The sequence below is a fragment of the Stenella coeruleoalba genome (assembly GCF_951394435.1).
Source record: "Stenella coeruleoalba genome assembly, chromosome: 8".
Lineage (NCBI taxonomy): Eukaryota > Metazoa > Chordata > Mammalia > Artiodactyla > Delphinidae > Stenella > Stenella coeruleoalba.
Window position 1 is genome coordinate 83,473,177 of NC_137154.1, and position 27,946 is coordinate 83,501,122.

General features: G+C 36.8%; 1 pseudogene across 1 annotated transcript; it reads left to right on the top strand.

The window, feature by feature from the left end:
* Window positions 1-73: 73 nt before the first annotated feature.
* Window positions 74-27,882, top strand: LOC307190429 (regulator of G-protein signaling 7-like; annotated as a pseudogene). Its single transcript has 7 exons — window positions 74-127; window positions 13,367-13,441; window positions 18,637-18,734; window positions 19,937-19,998; window positions 21,193-21,292; window positions 22,555-22,667; window positions 27,696-27,882. The product of its transcript is annotated as a regulator of G-protein signaling 7-like (transcript).
* The last annotated feature ends 64 nt before the right edge of the window (window positions 27,883-27,946 follow it).

The window sequence follows — 27,946 nt, forward strand, 5'->3', positions numbered from 1 at the left end:
AAAATCATAGAAAGTGCTGGGTATCTGTCACTTGTGTACATGGCAGGCTAAGTGCAACAGAACAGAAGGATCCATGCACGTCTGCCTCAGGCCTTTGTCTCTTCAAGGAGCTCATATTTTATTCAAGGTAAGTAAAACAAATCAGCCTCTACTCAGTAATATTTTTTTTATTCCTAAATGATTCTTGCTGGGAATATTTTCAGTATTTTAAAGCTGAACCTGAAACATGAGTCATGCCAGTGATCACAAAAGCAAACTTACTTGTTAGACTCCTATTGGTAACTTACTGAGAACTGTGACAGTCGTCTGTGCCTACACCACAACAAGTAGTTTATAAAAAAAGGAATATCACTGAAGGATGAACAGAAAGATCACAGATGTTAAATGGAAGTGGTCTGATTTCAACCAAAGCAGATTAGGAGAATGTGAAGAATAATTTAGGGAAGTACAGCAGAGGCTCTGAGTAATAGGAGGCTGCTCTACCACCCTCTTGGTAATTGACCAGTAGATAATAATCTTGCACAGTCAATGATGTGCTCATATTGCCAATGATGATGCAGAAAGGCAAAGACCCAAAAGGGTGGGCCAAAGACAGATTATTGTACATTTATGCTGGAAATGATCTAAGTCATGAATCTTGATTGGGACTGCACAAAGAGCTGCATTCCAACTGGAGAATTCAGTAAATATTAAAATTGTCTGTAAATACAATCCCGGAGTCATCCTTGATTCCTGTTTTCACTTACATTTATTTCTCTCCCAGGATTCTTCACCTCTCCCAGGCTTTCTCTTCCCAGTTGCCAAAACCTAGGAGTCATCACTGACTATTCTCTTCCCCTTAGATTCCTGACCCAACCCATCAGCAAGTTTTAACACAGATGTGCAGATGCCATCACCATGAGCTCTTGCCTAAATTATTGCAATAACCCTGTTACTGTTGTCCTTGCTTCCACTTTTGCCCTGACCTCATCCCAATAAACCGTCCCCAAAGTAATCACAACTCCTGAGTTTTTTTTTTAAAATAAGCTTTATTTCTTAGAGCAGTTCTAGGTCCACAACAAAACTGAGCAGAAAGTATAGATAGTTCCCATATCCCCCCTGCTCCCCCCACACACAACCACCCCCATTATCAACATCACCAGAGTGGTACATTTGTTATAATTGATGAACCTACATTGAAACATCATTGTCACCCAGAATCCATAGATCACACTAGGGTTCACTCTTGGTATTGTACATTTTATGTGTTTGAATAAATGTATAATGACATGTATCCACCATTATAGTATGATACAGAGTAGTTTCACTGCTCTCCCAAATCCTCTGTGCTCCACCAATTCTTTACTCCCTCTCCCCAACCCCTGGCAACCACTGATTTTTTTACTCTCTCCTTAGTTATGCTTTTTCCAGAATGTCATATAGTTGAAATCGTACAATATGTAGACTTTTCAGATTGGCTTCATTCACTAAGATGCATATCAGTTTCTTCATGGCTTTTTATGTTCAACAGCTCATTTCTTTTAAGTGCTAAAAAATATTCCATTGCGTACCTGTACCACATTCAGCTACTGAAGAACATCCTGCTTTTAAAATTTTTATTGGAATATAGTTGCTTTAGAATATTGTGTTAGTTTCTACTGTACAGCAAAGTGAATCAGATATACATATACATATATCGCCTCTTTTTTTGGATTTCCTTCCCACTTAGGTCACCACAGAGTACTGAGTAGAGTTCCCTGTGCTATAGAGTAGGTTCTCATTAGTTATCTAGTTTATACATAGTATCAATAGTGTATATATATCACTCCCAATCTCCAAATTCATGCCACCCCCCTCCTTGGTATCCAAATATTTGTTCTCTACGTCTGTCTCTATTTGTGCTTTGTAACTAAGATCGTCTATACCAATTTTTTTCAGATTCCACATATATACATTAATATACGATATTGTTTTTCTCTTTCTGACTTACTTCATTCTGTATGACAGTCTCTAGGTCCATCCACGTCTCTATAAATTACCCAATTTCATTCTCTTTTAGGGCTGACTAATATTCCATTGTATATATGGGTCACATCTTCTTTATCCATTCCTCTGTTGATGGACATTTAGGTTGTTTCCGTGTCCTGGCTATTATAAATATTGCTGCAATGAACACTGGGGTGGATGTGTATTTTTGAATTATGGTTTTCTCTAGGTAGTGGGATTGTTGGGTCATATGGTAGTTCTACTTTTAGTTTTTTAAGGAACCTCCATACTGTTCTCCATAGTGGCTGTATCAATCTAAATTCCCACCAACAGTGCAAGAGGGTTCCCTTTTCTCCACACCCCCTCCAGCATTTATTATTTGTAGATTTTGTGATGATGGCCATTCTGACCTAAGGTGATACCTCACTGTAGTTTTGATTTGTATTTCTCTAATAATTAGTGATGTTGAGCAGCTTTGCATGTGCTTTTGGGCCATCTGTATGTCTTCTTTGGAGAAATGTCCATTTAAGTCTTCTGTCCACTTTTTTGATTGGGTTGGTTTTTTTTTTTTTTTTTTGATATGAGCTGCATGAGCTGTTTGTATATTTTGGAGATTAATCCTTTCTTCGTTGATTCATTTGCATATATTTTCTCCCATTCGGAAGGCTGTCTTTTCATCTTGTTTATGGTTTCCTTTGCTGTGCAAAAGCTTTTAAGTTTAATTAGGTCCCATTTGTATATTTTTGGTTTTATTCTCATTACTCTATGAAGTGGGTCAAGAAAGATCTTATGCTGTAGTTTACGGCAAAGATCATTCTGCCTGTTTTCCCCTAAGATTTTTATAAAGTCTGGTCTTACATTTAGGTCTTTAATCCATTTTGAGTTTATTCTTGTGTATGGTGTTAGGAAGTGTTCTAATTTCATTCTTTTACATGTAGCTGTCAAGATCTTCCAGCACCACTTATTGAAGAAGCTGTCTTTTCTCCATTAGGTAGGTTTATTCCTACGTCTTTTTGTTATTACTGTTGCAATAGGAAATGGGACTGTTTCCTTAATTTCTTTTTCTGATCTTTTGTTGTTAGTGAATGGGAATGCAAGAGATTTCGCTGCATTAATTTTGTATCCTGCAACTTTCCAAATTCATTGATTAGCTCTAGTATTTTTCTGGTGGCATCTTTAGGATTTTCTATGTATAGCATCATGTCATTTGCAAATAGTGACAGTTTTACTTCTTTTCCAATTTGGATTCCTTTTATTTCTGTTTCTTCTCTGATTGCCATGACTAGGACTTCCAAAACTGTGTTGCATAACAGTGGTGAGAGCGGACATCCTTGTCTTGTTCCTGATCTTAGAGGAAATGCTTTCAGTTTTTCACCATTGAGAATGATGTTTGCTGTGGGTTTGTCATTTACAGACTTTATTATGTAGATGTAGGTTCCCTCTATGCCCACTTTCTGGAGAGTTATTATCATAAATGGGTGTTGAATTTTGTCAATAGCTTTTTCTGCATCTATTTAGATGATCATATGGTTCTTATTCTTTAATTTGTTAATATGGTGTATCACACTGATTGATTTGCATATGTTGAAGAATCCTTGTATTCCTGGGACAAATCCCACTTGATGATGTTGTATAATCCTTTTAATGTGTTGTTGGATTCAGTTTGCTAGTATTTTGTTGAGGATATTTGCTTCTATGTTCATCAGGGATATTGGTCTGTAATTTTTTTGTGTGATATATTTGCTTTTTGTAACAGGGTGATGGTGGCCTTGTAGAGAACGAGTTTGGGAGTATTCCTCCATCTGCAAGTTTTTGGAAGAATTTGAGAAGGATAGGTATTAGCTCTTCTCTAAATGTTTGCTAGAACTCACCTGTGAAACCTTCTGGTCCTGGACTTTTGTTTGTTGGAAGATTTTTAATTACAGTTTCAATTTCATTACTTATGATTGGTCTGTTTATATTTCTAAATCTTCTTTGTTCAGTCTTGGAATGTTGTACCTTTCCAAGAATTTGTCCATTTCTACCAGGTTGTGCATTTTATTGGCATATAGTTTGCTTGTAGTAGTTTCTTTTGATCCTTTGTATTTCTGTGAAGTCAGTTGTAATTTCTCCTTTTTCATTTCTAATTTTATCGATTTGAGTCCTCTCCGTTTTCTTTCTTGATGAGTCTGGCTAAAGGTTTATCAATTTTGTTTTTCTTCTCAGAGAACCAACTTTCAGTTTTATTGATCTTTGCTATTGTTTTCTTCGCTTCTATCTCATTTATTTCTGCTCTGATCTTTATTGTTTCTTTCCCTTTACTAAATTTGTGTTTTCTTTCTTCTTTCTCTAGTTGCTTTACGTGTATTGTTAGACATGGTGTATGGTTTTTGAGATTTTTCTTGAGGTGCTATTGTATTGCTGTATTGCTTCCCTCTTAGAACGGCTCTTGCTGCATCCCATAGGTTTTGGGTCACAATATTTTTATTATTATTTGTTTCTATGTATTTTTAAATTTCCTCTTTGATTTCTTCAGTGATCTCTTGGTTATTTAGCAGTGCACTGTTTAACCTCCATTTGTTTGTGTTTTTTATAGTTCTTTTTTCCTGTAATTGATTTCTAATTCCATAGCATGTGGTCCGCAAAGATGCTTGATATGATTTCAAATTTCTTATATTTTCTGAGGCTTGATTTGTGACCCAAGATGTGATCTGTCCTGGAGAATGTTCTGTATGCATTTGAGAGGAAAGTGTATTCTTCCGCTTTCCGGTGCTATGTCCTATGACTATCAGTTAAATCTGTCTGGTTTATTTCATCATTTATTTGTTTTAATAAATTTATTTATTTATTTATTTTTTGGCTGCATTGCTGCGTGTGGGCTTTAGTTGTGGCAAGTTGGGGCTACTCTTCATTGTGGTACACAGGCTCTAGGTGGCTTCTCTTGTTGCAGAGCACAGGCTCTAGGCACACATACTTCAGTAGTTGTGGCACATAGTCTCAGTAGTTGTGTCTCGTGGGCTCTAGAGTGGAGGCTCAGTAGTTGTGGCACCCAAGCTTAGTTGCTCCGTGGCATGTGGGATCTTCCCAGACCAGGGCTCAAACCTGTGGATTCTTAACCACTGTGCCACGAGGGAAGTCTCTATTGTGTCATTTAAAGCCTGTGTTTCCTTATTTATTTACCATCTAGATGATCTGTCCATTGGTGTAACTGGGGTGTTAAAGTCCCCCACTATTATTGCGTTAGTGTTGATTTCCCCTTTTATGGTTGTTAGCATTTGCCTTATGTATTGAGGTGTTCCTATTTTCGGTGCATATACATTTATAACTGTTATATCTTCTTCTGAGATTGATGCCTTGATCATTACATAGTATCCTTCCTTATCTCTTGTAACAGATTTTATTTTAAAGTGTACTTTATCTGATATGAGTATTGTTACTCCAGCTTTCTTTTGATTTCCATTTTCATGAAATATCTTTTTACATCCCTTTACTTTCAGTCTTATGTCTCCCTAGGTCTGAAGTGGGTCTCTTGTAGACAGCATATATATGGGCCTTGTTCTTGTATCCATTCAGCTAGTCTGTGTCTTTTGGTTGGAGCATTTAATCTATTTACATTCAGGGTAATTATCAATATGTATGTTCCTATTACCATTTTCTTAATTGTTTTGGGTTTGTTTTTGTAGGTCTTTTCCTTCTGCTGTGTTTCCCACTTAGAGAAGTTCCTTCAGCATTTTTTGTAAAGCTGGTTTGTTGGTGCTGAGTTCTCTTAGCTTTTGCTTCTCTGTGAAGCTTTTGATCTTTCTGTTGTATATGAATGAGACCCTTGCTGGGTAATCTTTGTTGTAGGTTTTTCCCTTTCAACACTTTAAATATACCCTGCCACTCCTTCTGGCTTGCAGAGTTTCTGCTGAAAGATTGGCTGATAACCTTATGGGGATATCCCTTATTTGTTATTTTTTTGCTTTTCCCTTGCTGCTTTTAATATTTTTTCTTTGAATTTAATTTTTGTTAGTTTGATTACTATATGTCTTGGTGTGGTTCTCCTTGGGTTTATCCTGTATGGGACTCTCTGCTCTTCTTGGACTTGGGTGGCTATTTCCTTTCCCAGGTTAGGGAATTTTTCAACTATGACTTCTTCAAATATTTTTTCATGCCCTTTCTCTTTCTCTTCTTCTGGGACCCCTATAATTTGAATGTTGATGTTTTATGTTGTCCCACATGTCTCTGAGGCTGTCCTCAATTCTTTTCATTCTTTTCTCTTTATTCTGTTCTTCAGCAGTTATTTCACCAATGTATCTTCTGGCTCACTTATTCGTTCTGCCTCTGTTTTTCTACTATTGATTCCTTCTAGTGTACTTTTCATTTCAGTTATTGTGTTGTTCATCTCTGTTTTTTTGTTATTTAGTTCTTCTAGATCTTTGTCAACATTTCTTATATTTTGTCAATCCGTGCCTGCATTCTATTTCCAAGATTTTGGATCATCTTTACTATCATTACTCTGAATTCTTTTTCAGGTAGCTTGTCTATATTTCCTCTTCATTTATTTGGTCTTTTGGGTTTTTACCTTGCTCCTTCATCTGTAACATATGTTTTTGTCATCTCATTTTCTTTGATGGGTGGGGCTGTGTTCCTGTCTTACTGGTTGTTTGGCCTGAGGCTTCCAGCACTGGAGTTTACCGGCAGTTGGGTAGAACCAGGTCTTGGTGCTGAGATGGTGACTTCCAAGAGACCTCACTTGATTAATATTCCCTGGGGTCTGAGGTTCTTTGTTAGTCCAGTGGTTTGGACTTGGTGCTCCCACCACAGGATCTCAGGCTTGACCCCCAGCTTCTGAACCACGATCTCACAAGCCACATGGCACAGGCAAAAAAAAAAAAGAAGCATAACATAACAAAGAATAAAAAATAATAAGTAAAAAATATATTAGAAAAATATATATAAATGAAACAACAGCAAGGTAAAACAGAACCACAATAGAAAAAAAGAAGCCAGAAAACGTCTTGGCTGTGGGGGTGGGGCTTAGGCAGGGGAGGGGCCTAGACTCAGGACACTCACAGTTGGAAAATGCCCTGGGGATGGCACTGGGGCAGGGAGGGGCTTAGTCTGGGGGGGCGGCAGGCCTAGGCTCAGGACCCCAAAAATGCCCTGGGGGTGTTGAGTGGTAGATTTTAGGTTCTGCTTGCCAGAGGGGCCTCAGAGTGCGAGGATCAGGACCAGTACCCAAGCAGGCTCCATAGGGCCCAATTGGGCAGGGGAAACAGTGGCCACATTCCCTTCCAATCCTCTGACCCCCCAAGGTTTTCTCCCCATCCTTGTTGATTCCCTCATGGTGAGTGGGCCCCTCCGAGTGTAGAAACCCCTCCCCTTCCCGAGCCACCCCTCAGGGTAGTGGTCCCATTCCTCCTCCACTTCTCCTTCCCCCTTGCTCTCCCCCATGTCCTACCTGGTCACTTGGGGGTTCCTCGTGTTCTCTTAGGTGTCTGAGGTCCCCAACCAGTGCCTGGTATGTGCCCTAGTGGTGAGGAGATGCAAACTCCTCATACTCCTACTCTGCCATCTTAACTGCACCCCCAGAAAATTTTAGTTTTATTGAAGTTCAATTGATCAATTATTTCTTTCATGGATTGTGCCTTTGCTGTTGTATTTATAAAGTCATCACCAAATCCAACGTCACCTGCATTTTCTTCTATGTTATCTTCTAGGAGTTTTATAGTTTAGCATTTTACATTTAGATCCATTTTTGTGAAAGAAAAAAAGCTTGAGTGAGCTTTCAAAAATTTAAAGCATGCCAAGTCACTTTCATGTTTAAAACCCTCCAATGACTTCCACTTGTGTTTAGAACTGAACCAAAGATTTTACCATGGTCTATAATTTCTACCTAACTTAACCACTTTCCATGACTCCAAAGTGTCATGGTACATTTTCCTCCCCTCTGCTACAGCAGACTTCCTCGTGCCTCTTGACATGTGGAATTCATTCATAAAATACATTGAAGTAGGATTACTTAATTAAGAATCTATAGCCAACAAATAAGATTGAGCAGCAATCAAATGAGTATTATAGAGGAATGTGAATGGAAGGAATTCCAGGGTAATTGCCACAAACAACTTCTTTCAGTCTGTGTTTAGCGTTTAATAAATGGGTGGGTCAGCAAGGCTGAAAGAATCAGAAGCTAAATCAATTGGCAAGTGCCCAAAACAGAAAGAAAAGCTTGAATTGGCTCTTTAAAAAAAATATCCTGAGGTTGAACACTTCAAAAATCTAGAATTAGTTTGTATAAGAGTAAGGGATCATTTTAATTGAGGTACAATATACTGCAAATTGAGTTTTTAAAACTGGTACAGTGTTACAGAAGGACAAATCATTTTCAATAATTTAAATGTGTTTGAACCAATAAATATATTCAAAATTTTAATTTTCCCAGAGTCATGTCTGATTTTTAAATTTCCAGGAATATGTGTATTCCTTACTGTAAGCTCTATATGCCTCCTCATTCTTAAATCTCCACTTATTTGTCATTTAAGACATTGTTTTGCCGAGTTACACATCAGCTACAGTTGATTGAATTTAAAGAGTTGTTTTCCATTACTATTAATAGTGCTGCTCCTCACCAAGGATCCTTAAGATATCCTAAGTTATCCTGAAAACAAGTGTGCTTTCCACTACAACTAATAAAAATGCATTATGTCATGAGAGGAAATAAATGACTTTTAGATGTTTTTAAATAAAATATCAATAATGAAAGCAAGGGAGGGTGGGAGGGAGGGAGACGCAAGAGGGAAGAGATATGGGGACATAAGTATATGTATAACTGATTCACTTTGTTATGAAGCAGAAACTAACACACCATTGTAAAGCAATTATACTCTAATAAAGATGTAAAAAATAAATAATAAATAATGAAAGTAAGAATCCCAGCTTCTGTTTTGCAACTCATTAAGACACCTAAATGAATGTTATGGCAGTAATATTTCTCAATATTATGATCATTTTGCCCCTTCAGGAATGGATTCCAAGACATTAAACTCTACTTTTAATAAATAGTATTATAGTAATATTACAGCACAGCTTATGTCTGTTTAAAATAAATTCATCCTTGAATTATTAGAAATAATGTATGCTTCTTTTCTAGGCCAACGTAAATACAACTTTATTATTCCTTAAATCCAATAATACTGTGTACTTAATATTATATATGTAAAATAGTACCTATTTGAACATTTTTACTGAGTGCCTACTTGATAATGGTAACGTTATTTATATCTTATTGGGAAGATATGTTTTGTAGTTCAGAAAAACAATTTATGCATTACATTTCAAGCAGATCTGCTGGCAGCTAGTGGTATATATTATATATGCTTCAAAAAGATAACTGCCTTTTTAAAATACCAAGGCCAACAAGGTCTTACTGGGATTAAAATTGCTTATAAGCAAAATTTTAAAAAATATTTATCTGCCATATTGGTGAGGTCAAACAGAATGTACAAAAGAATGGATGTCTGAAATGTTCTGTTGTTGTGTAATGCCCTCTGACAACTTCTGTCCAGTCCTTATGCTCCTACATTGCAATGATTCATCTGTCTGGTATCCTTATTATAGTAACAGAATATTGAGGTATGGTCATACCTTCCTTTTTTTTTTTTAATTTTTTTTTTGCTGTACGCGGGCCTCTTACTGTTGTGGCCTCTCGCATTGTGGAGCACAGGTTCCGTACGCGCAGGCTCAGTGGCCATGGCTCACGGGCCCAACCGCTCCATGGCATGTGGGATCTTCCCGGACCGGGGCACGAACCCGTGTCCCCTGCATCGGCAGGCGGACTCCCAACCACTGCACCACCAGGGAAGCCTCATACCTTCATTTTTATATCTTACCATTTATCACTAGATCTGACAATTAGATACAGAAATAAATTTTCTTAAAATTATTTTAAAATTCCCCCTCAAAATATATTGTTGTATTTCATTCGCCACAGTGCCTGATGTCTGAAACCAGTTATTTTGCAAGTATCAACACTAGGTCATGACCTTAATTATTCAGAAATATACCAGATGACTTTGGGCATCTAAGCTTTTTTAATATTCAAGAATCCCCTATTTAACTTAGGTACCAGAGATCTAAGCATTAGCTGTCCTAAGAGGCTCTTTAGAAATGAAAGGAAGCTGGAAGGTCACTGAGACATGCACCCTAGGTCCAGTTAATTATTTTAACCATTTTGCCATTAGCAAAAAATTTTGAACTGGCATATTTCATTAGCTTGGAATGGGAGCAGAGTTATGGGACATTACCTCAGGGTTCAGTCTTCTAATACTGTTTACTTCTAGGATCAATGCCTTCTTATTAATTTGCTGATTAATGGTGTTAAGAATTGGTTCAAATAGAATTTTAGATGTCTTCTAATGGCTCATTAACTAAATTTGAAAAGCCATACTCTTTTAACTCTGAAAATGAAAATTCTAATTCTTTTTGAGACTGCAGTCAGATACACTCTTATGCAGGGGAAAAAATCTTTCCTCTTCATGCCTTCAGTGGTTGACACAATTTCTGGGGCCATTTGTCAATACCCACGTGGTATGACTTGGTATGAAGTATGATTGATTTAGAATTCTAGCTTATAACAGAAGTTTTCAAGTTCTATTAGTTCAGACTTCTCATGTGCATAAAGAAAATATATTTTCTTTTTTTTTTATAATTGCCCAATTCTTCTCAGAAACCCATTTGAAAGATAGTTTTCAACGTCATGCGCTGCATGATACAATCATTTAAATCATCTGCTAGGAATCTTTTGGATAAGTGATCACACTTTCAATTTATTTTCCACCTCTCCCTGCTGCTATGCAAGGTTGTTTTTGATAGCAGTTTGGGGTACAAATGTTTTATTTTTATATGATCTTCTGGCTTCTTTCTGATTTCTGCTTTAGCTAGGCCAGTGGAGTCTATTCCTAGGACTGCTATCATGAGGGTACCATCTCATGTCTGGGCACTCACTGTTGGAGTTTGTGTTCCAGACATTTGCTCCCAGTGTAAAATCCCTGCACACCTCGGCCTTGGTCTCAACCTTAGGCTCCCAGCCATCTGTTAATCTTGTCAGAATTTCTGCCTCCTTTACTACTGAGGCATGCAACAAACTCTGGGTCTCTTGCTTGCTGTATACAAGCCTCGGGAAACACTATTTCAGGTTCATCTCTCTTGCCAACTCCAATTGTAAAGATTCATGTTGGCTGTGATGGCATGTGGTGATTTTTCTAGGTATATAAATGGGACTAGCTAAACCACCCATACATTTCAGACTCCCTCATAATTGTCTGACCATTTCTATCACTCTTTTCTTTCCCCCTGGGTTTCTTTTTTAGAGGAGGAAAACGAGGACATCTGTTGAATGCTGCCTCTTACCTTTATTTTACTTTTTCCCCTGGTCACAGAGGGACATGCCTTCCTTTTCCTGTATAGCAGATCCTCATTTATCCCACTCCTTAACGTATAGAAGAAAATCTCCTATGATCTATCTTGCCATGCTTGGCTCTTGATATATCGATGAGAGCTTAAAGAATTTCACTGCCTACACTTCCCTAATGAGCTTAGGGGTGGAAGGCTGCAAGGAAATGGAAATTGAATAGGAAATGAGCACACATTGTTCATGTTTTAAAACATTATCATTGTTACTTCTAGATCAATGGTTATGACTCCTGGTGAAATCACCAGGTGAGGAGCAGTTGGTGGGGAGGCTAAAACATACTTATGCTTAGACCAGCCACAGAAAATTAAATCAGAATATCATATATTGATCAGCCTCATGCTGATAAAGTTTAAGTGAATTGCTCAGTGTCAGTAATAAGTCTCACCCAGGAGGATGCTCTTCCTTCCTCCTCACTTCCAAGCAGACCACGGTGCTAAACCAGGTATTTCTATTCTTAGATATGCAAACCAAATTTATAGTTTACTTAATGTTTATAGGACAGTGTATTACAGTATATGTATATTTCACATAAAACCTACAAAGAAAAAAATGATTTACTTCTTTATCACTTACAACATTATGGTGGAGTTTTGTCACAATAGTTGTACTATCTGGGGAGGGTTCTTTAAGGAAAATGTCCTATGTCCTCATTATACAAAGAGCTAATCCCTATTGCTTACCAGCGCTTGTGGAGAACTTCTTTCCCTAATCACATCAGTGCTGTCTTTTGCCTTTCCCGCCACCCCATCCCAACTCCTCAAAAGGATTGTTTCCACGTTCATATTTTCTCTGGAGTCACTTTCAAGGATAACTGATGTTTTAATGATCTTTCAATCTGTGGGGGGGAAATAGAGCAATTGAGCAGAGATGTGCAATGTAATGTTTTACTAGTAACGGAGATCCCTACATCCTGTATCAAAACTTGAAAGTAAAGGAAACACAACCATGTAACTGACAACTTTCAATCACTTCTAAAGGATAAGTGATGTCTGAGGACCTTTCTAGATTTAAGATCCCAAGTATTTTTAAGTCTCCTTTCTTCTGTTTCCTGATTCATATTTTCTCTCCCCTACCTCCTCTCTCTTTATATTTCTCTTCCCTTTCTTCTCCTCCCTCTTCCTTTTTCTCTCTCTTTCTCTTTTCTTCCTTTCTCCCTCTTCCTCTCTTCTTCTCCAAATAAAAAAGAAGCTTTACAGCTCTTTGTTTCTTTGCAACAGAATGATAAATCTGGCAAAATGACACTTCTGTTGTTGTCAAAAAACAAGGAGCAGGCTGTCCACCCTTTTCCTCCAATCCACCCTGTTTTAAAGGGGTTCACCTGCCTGTGGGAAACAAAAAAGAAAGTCAGGAATTCCTGAGAAGAAGCATGGTATATTCATTCCCAGTTGCTTTCTTCATCTTCCTCATTTTAACCATTACTCCATTGCACATTCTGTCTATAGAAAACAAATATTCCAAGTCACTGGATTTCATGAATCATTGTAGAAAAATTACTCTGGGATATGAGATGGTTCAACTGAATGTCATTGGATTTCTAACTTAGGAGAAGAAAGCAACTATCAGTGTCTTTGTCATCAGAGAGGGTACACTCTGAGTGAAGTGGAATGCAGGTATCAGCTGGGGGTATCACCCCATTTAGTCTCTGGACACCCTTGCTCTAAATCTCTTGGGTTAGCAGCTACTAATAATACTAACACCCACTTTCACATGCAAATCTCTTGTATTTCTTTTTCCTGTTTCTCTGGGAGTTATTCTAGAATGGTATCTGAAGGCTTTTAAAGTTGAGGAGTAAAAGAGTGCAAAGCATTTCATCACTGGCTACTGCTGAGAGAAGTGTCTGTGGCCATTTGAAAAGGGCGGCCAGGGACTTGTGTCATCAAAGCATTTGCTCAGGTTCTGGAGAGTGAGTGCACTGATCAAAAACTTTACACCCAAAGGTTCCTTTGTCTTTCTGTTTTCCATTTCTAGCCTGGATGCGTAAATACCACTGAAGTGGACATTAAGAAGTCATCCAGAATGAGAAATCCACACAAAACACGAAAGGTAAAATTGACGTTTGTTAGGCTGATCTTGGTAATGTGTTGGACTGTTTAGAGGATGTCAAACACACAAAAAAACCTTTTATTCCATTTCATGAGTACCTTGTAGTATCTTCCCTGCTCTTCCTTGTTGCTTGGCTGGAAGAAAATCTGGAAGTTCAAGCCCTGGACTTCTGTCAGTTCCTCTGTCCCCAGGAAATAGCCCCCATCCTGATTCTCAAGTGTGACAAGGTCCCAAAGTGTGTGTGTGTGTGGGGGGGGGGATGGCTGTGAAAGGAAAAGGATGCTGAGAGAAGAGCCATTAACAGAAAAATGTATCTCTTTCAGTGCCCAGGAAATGAGGAAAAGTAGGTAGAGATTATCTGAGAAAAAGTGGTACTCATGAGAGAAGAGCCTTGTTAGAGAAAACTATGAAGGAAAAAAAGACACCATCATAAAGATGTTTAATTATAGATATCGTATGAGGACCATGTCTTAACATCAGAATTTAATTTATAGTAACACAACTATAGAATAGTGGTTATAGGTTCAAGATCTCTTATGTGAGGAAGTATGTAACAAAAACAAAGTGCTCTTCTGAATTCAATGACATATAATTGTTTGAAAACACATAGCAGAAGTATCTACATTTTCTAAAGTAACACATACATGTAGAAGACATTTTTATTTATTCCATAAAAAATGGTTGATGCACGTAAGAATGTCTGGCCTATAGCAATCACTCTGAAGACACAGCCGAAGGTCAGTGCCACTAGATCAAAGCATCCCACAAACTTCAAGACCTTCGCTTCCGTAGCTTTTTTCTTATGCAGCATTTTCCAGGATATGTGCCCCAGCAAGTACTAAACATTTTTTTTGTAGTCTTATTTCTTGTCTTCTTCTTCCATCCCTAGAAACATAGCATTATGTTCAAAGGCCCCAAAACAGTCCAAGTACTTTTTCTTTCTTGTAAGACAGTTTATCTTGATGTTAGGATAAAGAAGCTACAGGAAAAGTGCCATAAAATCCATTCAGATGAGGTGCTCAAAAGCTTTTGCCCCTAGCATATCACTGAGAAAAAGAGACAAAGCCAGACCAAAGCAAGCCTATTGGCCCCTCTCTCTTATGATCAGCCCTACTCCGTTCCTCTCATCCTCTGCTCACAGCATGGCCTGAGTGTACCGGGACGAGCTTTGTGAAACGAAATTCAAAAATCTATCAGCTCTCCCAAAGTACATTAAGCCACTTCTCTCCACTTTCTGACTTTTGAATTCAGAATACATTACTTTGTGTCGTTTCCCCCAACAGACACCAAGTGAGCTATGCTCTGATTCATAAGGAAAAGTATATGGATTGATGAGATAGAACTTAAAGAATAATAAAGTAATTGTTTACACTCTCCCTTTAGCACTTAGTGAAGATGTCTTACCAGTGCATCATATTGCATCATTTTTTTGAAAATTTGGGAAGAATTAGTTTGCAGTGTTTATCGCTGTTTATACATGAAAATATTGGTATTTCTTTATTTCCATATGCAAAATGTGGAAATTTAAATTTTAATGTGTTATAAAATGGGATAAATTAGTCATATCTTAGAGCAGCACAAAAGTGTTTTAAATAAGACGTACAATAAACTTGCAAGCAAAGAGAAACTCTGCTCAAAATAGATAAAAGAGTGGAATAGTCTAAAACCTTGGGAGTAGGCCAGGGCAGAGTTAGCCCCGGATATTACTGGACACAGGGACTCAGACACAGGCAGAACTTTCTCCCTCATTCTTCTCTAGTCTCCTTTCTCTGCCCTCCGTCTGCACTGGCTTCCTCCACATGGCATCAGATATCGTCACAATCATTCTCCAGTTGAGCTGAGAATCGAAAGGAAAGAGAAATATTCCCTCCCTCATCACCAGTTAGAAAAATCCCAGAAATTCCATTCCACATAGAAAGTCATAAAAGCTTCCTGCACTCTTTAGTTCTTATTTTAAAGTCCCCTCCCCTTGACCAAAAAAAAAAAAAAAAAGTAGGAGAGAATTTTCTTAGATCTCTTCTGAAATGTAAAGTGAAATCACATATGAACAGATTTAAGTAGAAAGTCAAATCTGTTTCATTTAATGAATAACCTATTCAATATTCATTTAGACGATACTACATATGAAAAGTGCTCATCCAGGCACCCTGGGGAATAAAAGCTGTGTTAATCAAGTAAAAGCATCTTGGTTTAGTAATTATCTTTGCTATTAAAATGCAAAATGGATCCCAATTAGTTAATTTGATTTTCCTCTATCTGCAAATATTAAGACACTGAGAAAATTTTATCTTTCTCTCTAGCCTTACCCACCCTGTGCCAAGATTTCTAATACATTTAATTTTTCTAAAATATGCAAATCCTTTTACATTGCAAATGATCCTCATAACTTGTCAGTTAAAATAGGATCAATTTTCTTACCTCCTTTACACGTAAATTTAGCCCTGAAAATAAAATTACATTATTCGTGGCTATTTTCACTCTAGCCAAGAATCAAAGTTAAAAGCTATCATTGGTCCCCAGAAAATGAAGCTATCTGGGTCCAGCTATCACTGGTCCCTGAATCATGAAATGGAGAATTCATGATGTTTACTTACATGTAACGTTAAAAAGGAAACTTCTCAGAGCCAGTGGCCAGGCTGCTGGAAGATTACTTGAAACAACACTGCCCAACGGCTTGGGTCTTATATAGAACTTCATGGAGACGATATGAAATGCATGCATATTGAAATAATAATAGAAATGTAGAGCTAGAAGATAAGTTATGGACCATTTTACTTCTATGACACCATAAATTGTGTTTTTTTCTAGAAATTTTCTAGAATTTTTCTATAAAGCTTGACCTCTCCTGTTGCGGAGCGCAGGCTCCGGACGCGCAGGCTCAGCGGCCATGGCTCACGGGCCTAGCCGCTCCGTGACATGTGGGATCTTCCCGGACTGGGGCACGAACCCATGTCACCTGCATCGGCAGGAGGACTCTCAACCACTGCGCCACCAGAGAAGCCCTAGAAATCTTTTAAATTATTTTAAATCTTAACCAAAAAACTTACTGTTAGAACTGTCAGCTATCTTGTCTTAAAAGCATTGTTTTACATGAACTAGAGATTCTTATTAAAGAACTTTAATTAAACCAATGTAAGCAAGAATGGAAAAACCACACCTTAGAATCTTTTTTATTTTCTTTACCAAAAATTAGCGTGAGACAACTGAAAAAATACATTGGATAGTACGATTGTTTCATTATTAGTGATCTTTCACTTGCCTAATTTTTTTGGTTTTTTTTGCGGTACGCGGGCCTCTCACTGCTGTGGCCTTTCCTGTCGCGGAGCATAGGCTCTGGACGCGCAGGCTCAGCGGCCATGGCTCACAGGCCCAGCCGCTCTACGGGCATGTGGGATCCTCCGGACCGGGACACAAACCCGTGTCCCCTGCCTTGACAGGCAGACTCTCAACCACTGCGCCACCAGGGAAGCCCCACTTGCCTAATTTTTAAATAGCCACCTCAGCTGTTATTTCAGAGTTAAGACGGTTATGGTATTTAATCGGCCTCAAAAGCAAGTAGTAGTAGTTCATGTAGGGCTTTTCTGTTTCTTCAGTGGAAATTAAGTCTCCTTTTGTTCTAGGCACTATGCTTTTGTCATTCTTTTCTTTCATGATACTTATCACAGTTTTAATCATGTTTATTTGTGTGATTCTTGTGTAACCTTTAGGTTGTGAGTTCCAATGAAAGAAGAAGCATACCTATTTTTGTTTATTTCTATATCCCTAATGCTTAGCATTATATCCAGCATATAGCAGGTGTTCAATAAAAGTTGAATAAATGCCAAAAGGAAAGAAAAAGAAACAGTCCAATCCATTTAGTTCAGTCCTGTTACTAATTAATTCACAGCGTATGTGCTACTCCTTGGGTTGCAATGTATGCCCAGTAACAAGAATTGAGTTTTAAGATACTGGGGCTATGGCAAAGGAGGGAAGATTGAAGGACCTACCAAAGATAGTCTGAAAACCAAGTCAAATATGTTAAAGATGGGCTAAGATCAAAATAACAGGGAGTCATAAGGAAAAAGGGCCCAGGTATAGAACCAAAAGCTTAACATTAAGAAGAGGTGGAATCCAAGTGAAAACAGGTCAGTTAACAAGACATTTGAATTTAGAGTTACTGGTAAGGTTGGTGATGGGCCTGAAAATTGGCTTGGTTAAGCATCTATCCTCTGCTGATTTTAATAGTTTCTTTCCACTATTTGGTAACTTTAATTCTTCTGCAGGGCTCATGAAACTTTATCATGTCCTCATCCTTCATTCTCATGTCCAAAGAAAAAGTGCTCAGTAGCTACACTAAGTTCTTTATTTTAAAGTAATAATACTTTGAATTTAAACAAAAATTAATTTGGCCGCTTCCTTGAGTTGACATATGAGATATCTCACCTTCAGTTGGGAATGAATTTTTGTCCCTTTAAGTCCCCAGATCTTTATTTAAATATACTATGGGTCTTTCTCAAAATAGAGCGTTCCTAAATAGCGGGTTTGACCTTTTGACAAAATAGTAAAGAAGCACTGGAACATTAAGAATTTCAAAGATGTGCAAACCTTAGGGGTCACTGATGTTTGCAAGTGGCACCCAATGGAACCAAATGACAAGGCCAGTATTGTAAGGTAAATAACCCAATTTTGAGATGGGAAAGTAGGAGCACCCTGGAGTGTCTTTATCATACCATCAGAGACCAAATCAGCAATGGAATTCTTAACTTAGTTTCTCTCCTTAGTACTCCATTCCTTTCCTATGTAAAACAACTCAGATTATTTTTAGGCTGGCTTATTACATTTCTATTCTATTCTATATCCACCTCTATTTTATTCTGAAATCAATATGTATTAGATGTTGTGTTGTGTTGTCATTCCCCAACTTAGTACTCTCAGCCCACCCCCACACTTTATCACACTAAGCTAGTTTTTTTTTCATATAATCAACTATTCTGTCAGTTAATCTAACCACGTATTTTTTCCAAAAAGCTGTGCTTCTATTTTACATCCATATTTGTGATAGCATTTACGATAGCAGTGCCTTTTGAACTTTGATCCAGTATGCAGCAAAGCTTTGAGTTACCTTACTGGATATATAACACGAAACTACCTTTTAGAAAGTCTGTGACTATAAATGGTATTTTGTCCTAACATATTTTGCTTTTATTTTGATATAGTCTGTCTATGGTCTTCAAAATGATATTAGAAGTCACAGTCCTACCCACACACCCACACCAGAAACTAAACCTCCAAAGAAGATGAGTTACAACAACAGGTGAGTCAACCTATAATAACGGTTTACAGGGTACATGGGTTACATACAGAGTAGCAGGTATGAAGACCAGCTGTTGATGTTAATAGTAGGTATTTTAAAAACTGATTTTTAGGATTGACTGTTTCATATAGATTTGTAGTGAAAAGGTGATTTTAAGATATGTAGTCACTTGAAAATGTATCAGTATATGGAGATAGCTTTCAAAATTCTTCACTCTTTAATTCCCCAAATCCTTTTTCCTCTAATCAATTTTTTAAAATTACACACACTGATTTATCGGTGCCTCCATTATTAAGGGTTACTTTATACTCCAGAACTCTGTCTTAAAGAATGAGAAGACAAGAGGTTGGTGACATTAGGTCATGTGTTTTCCACCTCCAGTCATGCGGCATGATCTTCACAAAAGAGTGCTTAATCTTGTTTCTGCAGTACTGATATCTATAAGCCTCTTGAAGTTTTCCCTCATTAACACTGAAGAACAGTCATGGTATGTATTGTTTCTTGTTTCATACATTGATCAATAGCGTTGGCTTCAAGTAATATTTCAAAGCGAACACCAAGGGTCTTATATCAAATCATAGTTAAATCTCTTGGTTAGTTAAGTCATGGGATTTTTCTCCTTTTGCTTATTTTCCCCTAATATTTTATTGTAACATGGTTTATCAATTGTGTAATACATACTTTTTCTACTATATTTATAGCCACCATGAAGGAAAAGTAATTCAGAGAGTTTTAAATTTTCCACGTGTTATTATGTCCAAGAATTTGTCCTGAAATGTTGATACAATTATTCTTAAAACAAATATCACTGATGCTTTTGTTGGGTTAGTATTAGGAAGTAGGGTTTATTTTGAAATTATAGTAACGAATAACGAACATTTATTTTCCGAATTTAATGTTTGAGGGAGAACTGATTCTGATTTGGATAAATGCTAAAATTTCTACAACACTTTTAAAATAAAGTTACATTTTGTTAAAGCAGGCAGAATGTTCAAATTCACTGCTGTTCTGCAATACGGGTTATGTTTACATTCAAACAGTTTAATTTTTTGTTAACTCTTTTAAAACCCCCATGTCTGATTTTTTTCCTACAGACTTTGAAATTTTACTGGTTGAGAACATATTCTTGTTTAGAATTGCTCAGTCTATCAGAATTTAGAGTTGAAAATTATGAGAATGTAACTACTTATCTCTTTTTTCAGTTAAAGTATTGGCAAATACAGTTAGATAGACACCGGTTAAAAATGTCAAAAGTTGCTGATAGGTAAGTATTGCAAGACACCCATATAAATTAAAAAATTTTCATATGACAATTAAATGTGCTCAATATGGTAAGAGAACTAGTGGGAGGAAAATTGTTATAAATAATTGGAGCCCTGTAAGAAATATTATTTTCCTTTTCCTTTTTGAACATGGAAAACTTTCAAAGAGCTCTTTTGTTGTACTTCGAATGATAGAATAATCATTATTATCTTAGGTCTCTAGAGGTCCAATCTTTGTGCAACCAGAATCAAATACAGAAGATAATTCCAAGAAGTTGAATCTTTTCACTCCTGCTAGGAGAAATGAAACTTTCAATTTATTAAGTTACCTTTTGGCAACTTAGAAGCTCTTTGTAAATTCATCTTAACATTCACACTACTCAGTTATTTTATGACTTCAGAATTTGAATTAAACTCAGATTTTATATATTTTCCTATTTTTCATTTAACTCTGTTTTTAATGCATTCATGTTCTTCACTTTGGGGCATTGCCAGATCCTACCTCTCCAACTTTTTTCCTCTCCTTTTTCCCTTTAGGTTTTTTTTAGATATTTTTTTTTCAAATACTTGTCACTGATTCCCCTTTACCTAATTCCTGTAAATACTTTTGACAAAAAATTTCCATTTAACCCCTTCTTCAAGTTGAGCTAAACTTCTCTGTTGTGCTGTGGGTGGGCTAGTTGACCAAGGATTGGAACTGACCTTTAGCACTTCCTTTTACACAGTGACCTTTTCCATTTTGCCTCATTTTAATGGAGGGATATTAATTCATATTGCTTAGGCATGGGGGAGAGAGAGAATCCTTAGCCATATTTGTCTTCCAAGAAGCACAATAAGTTGATGCATTAAAGTTATTGAAACATGAAAACTGCTATTGGATTTCATTCTATAAGCAAGCAAGGATTCCTTGGCCAGATGTTTTGTTTGTTTGTTTGTTTGTGGTATGCGGGCCTCTCACTGTTGTGGCCTCCCCCACTGTGGAGCACGGGCTCCGAACACGCGCAGGCTCAGAGGCCATGACTCATGTGGGATCTTCCCGGACTGGGGCACGAACCCGCGTCCCCCGCATCGGCAGGCGGACTCTCAACCACTGCGCCACCAGGGAAGCCCGGCCAGACGTTTTTATAGTGTCCCTTACAAAGATCAGATAAAACCTCAGACAGAAAACTAAGGAAAATGAAAATGTTTCTCTCGAGTCTGCTAAGTTACACGGAACAGTATGTAGAATATGACCCTTTTCTTGTGCCACCTGACCCTTCTAACCATGGTTGTCTGCTTCTGGGAACTTGAAGCAAGGTAAATGACATTTTCTCTTCCTTCCAAATATTTCATTTATTTCAGAGTTTGATTGAAATAGGAAGAATCTTATGGCTAATTGTAAAAGTAATTTTACTCTGTGTCTACATTAGCCATGATATAAAGATCTTGTTCAAAGTAATGGTTTTTGAACGTTAGATATTTGCATTTATATTAGATTTGCATTTCCAGAAAGAATGGCACAAAAAATTAGAGGTGCAAGCGTTTCAAGGAAGACTAGTCAGAATTGGGTTTTTGGTTCTTAAAATTTAGCTCATTGTTTTTAGCTTCCTTGAAAATCTGCATAGCCACAAAAGCCCATCTACTCAAGTAAAATGAATGCTACATCCATAGTTACTTACGCCCAATACAAGTATGCCTTTATAAATTCAATTTTAAAACAAAATGAATTTACCATAAACACTCTAAGAGAAACTGACTTCTTAAGAAAACCAAAGCACAGTTTAAGACTCCCTGTTTTCTTTCATCAGCTATATAAGGGAAGAATTATATCATCAATCTTGATGGAGTCATAAAACGATCATTGCATACCCCTTTACAGAGTGAGGATTTAGTATTCTGCAGCACTCCTCTAGAATGCATTTATGGACCTTCTCTTCCATCCAGTGGTTCTTAAATGCTTGACAAGTACAGATCTCTTCATCCGTTAAATTCTAGATTTTATAGAAAGATGGAACTCTTTCTATAAAACTCTTTCCATAAAGATGGAAAGTTGGAACTCCAAAATGTTGTGACTCAACCAGGACTAGGTCACACATTTAATCAACAGCAGAGTCATAAACCAGGATTTAAGTCTTTTGAGTCTCAATGCATTTTCCTCCAATACAACCTGCCACCATGAGACTTCATTGTGTAGTGGTTAAGAAATTGAGCTCTGGGGTAGGAATGTCTGGAATATTATCTGTTCAACATTGGCAAGTTATAACCCTCTTTCTGCCTCGATTTCTTCATTTCTAAAATAAGAATTATAATAGGATCTGTCTCATAAAGTTGCTGAAAAAATCTAAAAGAGAGAATCAATTAGATATATAAAGATATATCTAATGCTTATTAAACAAATTTTTATTATTAATGCCTAACTTTCATCTCATGATTTCATGCAGATCCATCAGATTTTTTTTCTGAAAAATATGATAAAGATGGGAAATTAAAATCATATATGATTGTGAGGGGAAATATAATAGCAGAAGATAGAATTTGTAATGAAAGGAATATATTTGGCTTTGTTTTATCTTCTATAGCAAAGAACCAAGCCAGCAGAGGGTTTTGGCATGGATGAAGCATTGAAAGATCCAGTTGGGAAAGAACAGTTCCTTAAATTTCTAGAGTCAGAATTCAGCTCAGAAAACTTAAGGTAAACCATGTTGTTTGAATCTTATACTATATGAAAGAGAGACCTACCTGTGATGAGTCTGGTTATTTTCGCACTTGATAGACCAGTTACTATCCCACCAACATCATGATGATACGGGTCCATTGAATTTCTGCCTCCTGTTGGAAGAAGAGAAGGTAATGAAAGCAAAGCACTTTGTCCAACATTATCACTTCCTTCATAAAGGTTTATTTTACACTTCTCCTGATCTTTTAACTATGTAAATCTGATGCATTTGAAATGGCCTGCATAAAGAAGTGTAACAGACTAGTATTTGGCAAAGTGTGGAATCATTGATAATATTTATGCAGTTTAATTAAAATATCACCTATTTATCAATATTGGTCTTCTTTGTCTATTGCATCTCAAGTAAGATGTAGAAAAAGAGATTGAGTGCTTCTTAAAACTTGAAACAAGACTATGGAGTACATTTACTTTGTACACTTAAATACAGCCTCAGTGCAGTTGAGAGCAGCACCTCACTGAGCCCTGCTGGAGGGGTGCGCTTCCTTCCCATCTGTTGTAAACAGCATCCTTACATATTTTTGAAACTTTTCTGACTTGAGGCCCCTGGAAATTGAATTTTTAAATGTGAGACATTGGAATAGATTTGAATGTCTCTAAGATCACTGAAATGAGTGATAACTTTCCATTACATAAAATGGTTTTTTTACAAGCTCTTTCATTCATTATTCTTTTGAAACTTAACACCCTAATTTATTTTCCCATTACTTATGCAGTCCTATGAAATTCATTTACAGAAAGGCATCAGCATTCGTTTGTTTTCACTGGAAATAAGCAGCTCCATAAAGTCACATTCTTTTCAGGAGCGTTAACAGACCAACACCAAACCATTCAGAAATACATAAAATTTTGACAGATGTCCCATGGATTAAGCAAGTTGTCCACAGACAGAGTCTGGAGGAATTTAATTATATGTGCATGCCTGTCATGGATTGTTGGGATGCAGCTTCCTATTCTCTTTCAAGTTTATGAGAACACTTGTTTGACAAGACTTTCACAAGGTCTGCAGTTGCTAAGGATTTTTATTGGACCTACTAAATAATATTTTCTATCCTGAGGTCACTTATCAATTATTGAGTACAAGAACGAATAAAAATAAAGCAGAGATAAAGTCTATTTTTAGGCTTTTAGTGGATGGGGAGGTGGAGTTTCCTCTAATTCTCTAAGTATTTGAAAAAATGCTGACATCATGGGTTTCATGATGAAGAAATAAATAAGCAGTGCCCCACCAGTATCACTTCATCGAGTAAACATCTTCCTGCTCTTAAGTACAGCCTAATGGTGAATACAGAGAAGAAAACATCACAACACAAAATCATGGGTATTAGATCAGAGAAATACAGAGGAATGGCAAACCCAGAGGTGGAGATCAGTAAAGGCATCCTAAGGGAAACAGTAAAGGCATCCTAAGGGAAACAGCTTCTAGGCTTGGATGACACGGAGATAACCAGGTTAAAAAGGAAGAGGGAAGAAGTTTGGGGCAAAAGGAATAGCATGTGCAAACTTTGTTTCATGAATGAAATTGAATCACTGCTGTTTTCTTAATCCGTGCCTTAACTATTTCTTATCTCAGTAATTCTATGCCACACTAGATTGCCTGATTAAGTAATTACATATAAGAAATAGTACATATTTCATTATGAGAAAAATGTATAAATATCATCCAAAAGGCTTTCTGTCCTAAATTTAAAAAATACATAATAATTTGAAGTAGTCCCGGCCCTAGTTCTACAGGGCTTAGATATTTAATATTTTTATGGAAGAAGCATTTAGTTCTGGAAAAGGTAAATGCTTGCATATATTTTTGCAGTCTAGGCTCTCCCTTACTCCATTTCTTCCTTTAATTTAAATGGCCACATGTATATGTCTTTTCCTGCTGTGTTAGGAAAACAGGGGCTGGATATCCCAAGAATCAGAGGTTATATAAAAATATTGCACATAGCAGACATAAATATCTACCAAATGCTATCGTAAATTTTGGGCTAAACTGATCATTTGGAAAGACTTATTATGTGTTTAATTAGAGCAATTTCTTAAATCTGAACTAAATTGCTTTTAGAGTCCTTTTTCTTTGTAAGCATTGTAAATGCTAATAAATCCTGTTAATTTTTTTTACTGCATGTTATGTTGAAATAAAAACAAAGTAAAATTAAAATATTATATATTTCATATATAGTTACATATATATTTCTTGAGTATATACCATAAGCGTTATGTTTCCATACTGATTGATAAATATAGATATAATTCTTGAATACCTTCTATATGCTATAATATGCTTCATATTTACTACTTTTATAAGTATGCCATGCTGTATTTTGTATTTATTATTTCTGATTATCATTCATCTAATCATAACTTCAGAAATGAAATGTAAATATTCTTGCCCCATTTTACAGGCAAGCAAAATATGACTGGAAGAAGTTAAGCATCTTTCAGATTCAGGTTACTAATAATTGGCATCCTAGGCTTTCTATAATCCAATACTAAGCTGCTGTCCACTGCTCCCCCAACCTAAACCCCCTGCTTCTGCCTAGGTATCTGTTGTCACAGACCGAGGGAGACAAAACAGTCAAGTTAGCCAGCAGGGCTAATTACACCTAAATAAGTCTCAATGCATCTTATTTAGCATCTGTTATTTAGGGAAGTGTGACACTTATATGAGCATTTTCTTCTAGTATTGAGACAGAAACAATAGTCAAGAAAAACTGCTTATTGATAAGTACTTATTCCTCAAATATAACTTCTGCTCTCCCTTGGTGTATTTTTGCTCATTCCTTTTTCAGGTAAAGCAGAGTAAGTACTATGTAAATGTAATAATATGAATGTTATATGAGTGCCTAAAAATATGTCAAGCACTTCAAAAGTGCCCTTTACATAATTTATCTCATTTAATCTAATGGAAACCCAGTGAGATAGGCATTAGCATTCCATTTTACTGATGACAAAATCAAGGCTCAAAGACATTAAGATAATTCCTCATAGTCCAGCTACCATATAAGAAAGGGCTATAATAAATAGCCAGTGCCCTTTACATTCTACTAAATTATTACAATGACTATGCTGAGGATAAGAAAGGCAGTGATACTTTTAAAGAGGCATTCAAGAGAGTGGTTTTGAGCATGCCATCTGCTGTAGATCTGGGGGCAAACCATAGCTGTGGCACTCAGAGAGGGTAACTTAAATAAGTGACTTATCCTTCATATCTTCAGTTTTCTCTAAAGTGGGGGAAATATTAACACATACTCTGTGAAGTTGTAGGGATTGCATGAATTAATATAGCTAAATCACTTAGAATAGTGCCTGCACTTACTTGTCAGTGTAGATGCTGTTAGTATTACCTCTTTAACCCTTTGATATTTCACCCGTAATTTCAAGTCTATTTAAGATGTCACTGCATCTGTACAGCCTTCCTAGAACTCCCTTTTCCAAGCCAGTACTTGCCCCAGCAGAGGGGCTCCTTCCTGCTCTGCATTCCCAGACTATCCGGTTTGTGCTATTCCTTGAGAATCTCTCATGTGCTTCCTTGTATTATGGCCATTTGAATTGTGTATCTTTGCTAGTTCAAGGACAAAGACATTATTTTTATCTATGTGTTCAAAGAGTGCTGAAATGAACCTGAATGAGCTTGAATTATAACACATGTTCCCTCAGTTTGCACCTAGCATTCCTATTAGATTGCACAGTGTCAGAATCTGTAGTTTAAAAGGAAATGGTCTTGACCTTTCCCTTCTGAAAGCAACCCATGGTAGTTTTATGTTTAAAGCATTCATGTTGGATTATCTACTGTCATCTATCTACAGGAAAATGGTATCTAGAAACTGGAAACTTACTAGGTTGACTAATATTTGATATTCTAATTGTAGCTCAACTACTTTATTACTTATTTTTGAACTTTCATTAATCCGCAAGTTAAAACATAATAGTTATGAAGGTACTGCTTATCCCCTTCTACCTTAAGACTCTAGCCTGTAGTGACCTTCACCTCTGTCGTCATCTTTTCCATTTCATGATCACATCTGGCCTCTGTTGAGGATAATATAGACCTAGTACTTCCTTTTTCAAGTATCTTTTTAAATTTTAAAACACTATATGATGTGTTATATACATATTCATTTTGTCATCATTTCTAGGTTTAACCAAAAAGACATAATATAGAGCAAAATTTTAAAAAATGAAACCCATTAATAGAATGTGACTTCTTATTAGACTTTGCTATTTGCTTTTATCAAGCAAAACATGTTCTGGTGTTCTTTCCTTTCAGAATATACTATATTCTATACAGAAGCATATCAAATATATTTTTATATTTAGCAGTGAGTCAGTATTATTTTTTCCAAACCTTCTGAATTATTATAATGCCTCTGCAAATTTAAGCCTTTTGAACAATTAAAGCTTGCTGCTTCTGTCATTTCATAACTCTCTGAATTAAATCACCTAAAATTAGTTACTTGCCCTGATTTCTCCACTTAGGGCATTTTCTAATCTGTGTCCAGGCCTCTTTTAATTCCAGTAAAGCTTCACTGTAATTCCCTTACCTGGTAAAGCAGAAAATCCTCTCCATACTAACCCTCATTGCTCAAATGGACAAAAGATCCAAAAGATAACTATGTGGCATACTTTATCCCCCCAATCAGATGATCCACGTCACTCACCTTAATGCTCTTCAAACTCCTCTTCCTTTCTAATAAATGGTTCTTTAGCAGTGTTCCTTTGTTTCAGTAAAACTTAAGGTTGTACAGAATCAGGACCCTGGCAGATCTGTTTTTAACAGAGAACATCTAAAAGAGATAGTTTTCAAGATTTCCTTTCCCCAAATGTTATATCTTTGAATGCAACTAATTTTAAAAATCGGTAAAGGCATGTTTCTGGAAGCGCTCAGAGAAAATGAATACATTATTATGCTTCATTGTGAATTGAATGATAGGTCAATAATTTAAGAATTTTCGGATTATGAGTAAATGTTTGGTGTCACATTTTGCATAGATTCTGGCTAGCAGTGGAGGACTTGAAGAAAAGGCCTATTAGCGAAGTCCCCTCTAGAGTTCAGGAAATAGGGCAAGAATTTCTGGCTCCAGGAGCCCGCAGTGCTATTAACTTGGATTCTAAGAGCTATGACAAAACCACACAGAATGTTAAGGAGCCTGGGCGATACACATTCGAAGATGCTTAGGTTGGTACATGGATGGGCCTCACATTGCGTCACAAGTGTTCTCCTGAGAAGTTGAAAATTGGAA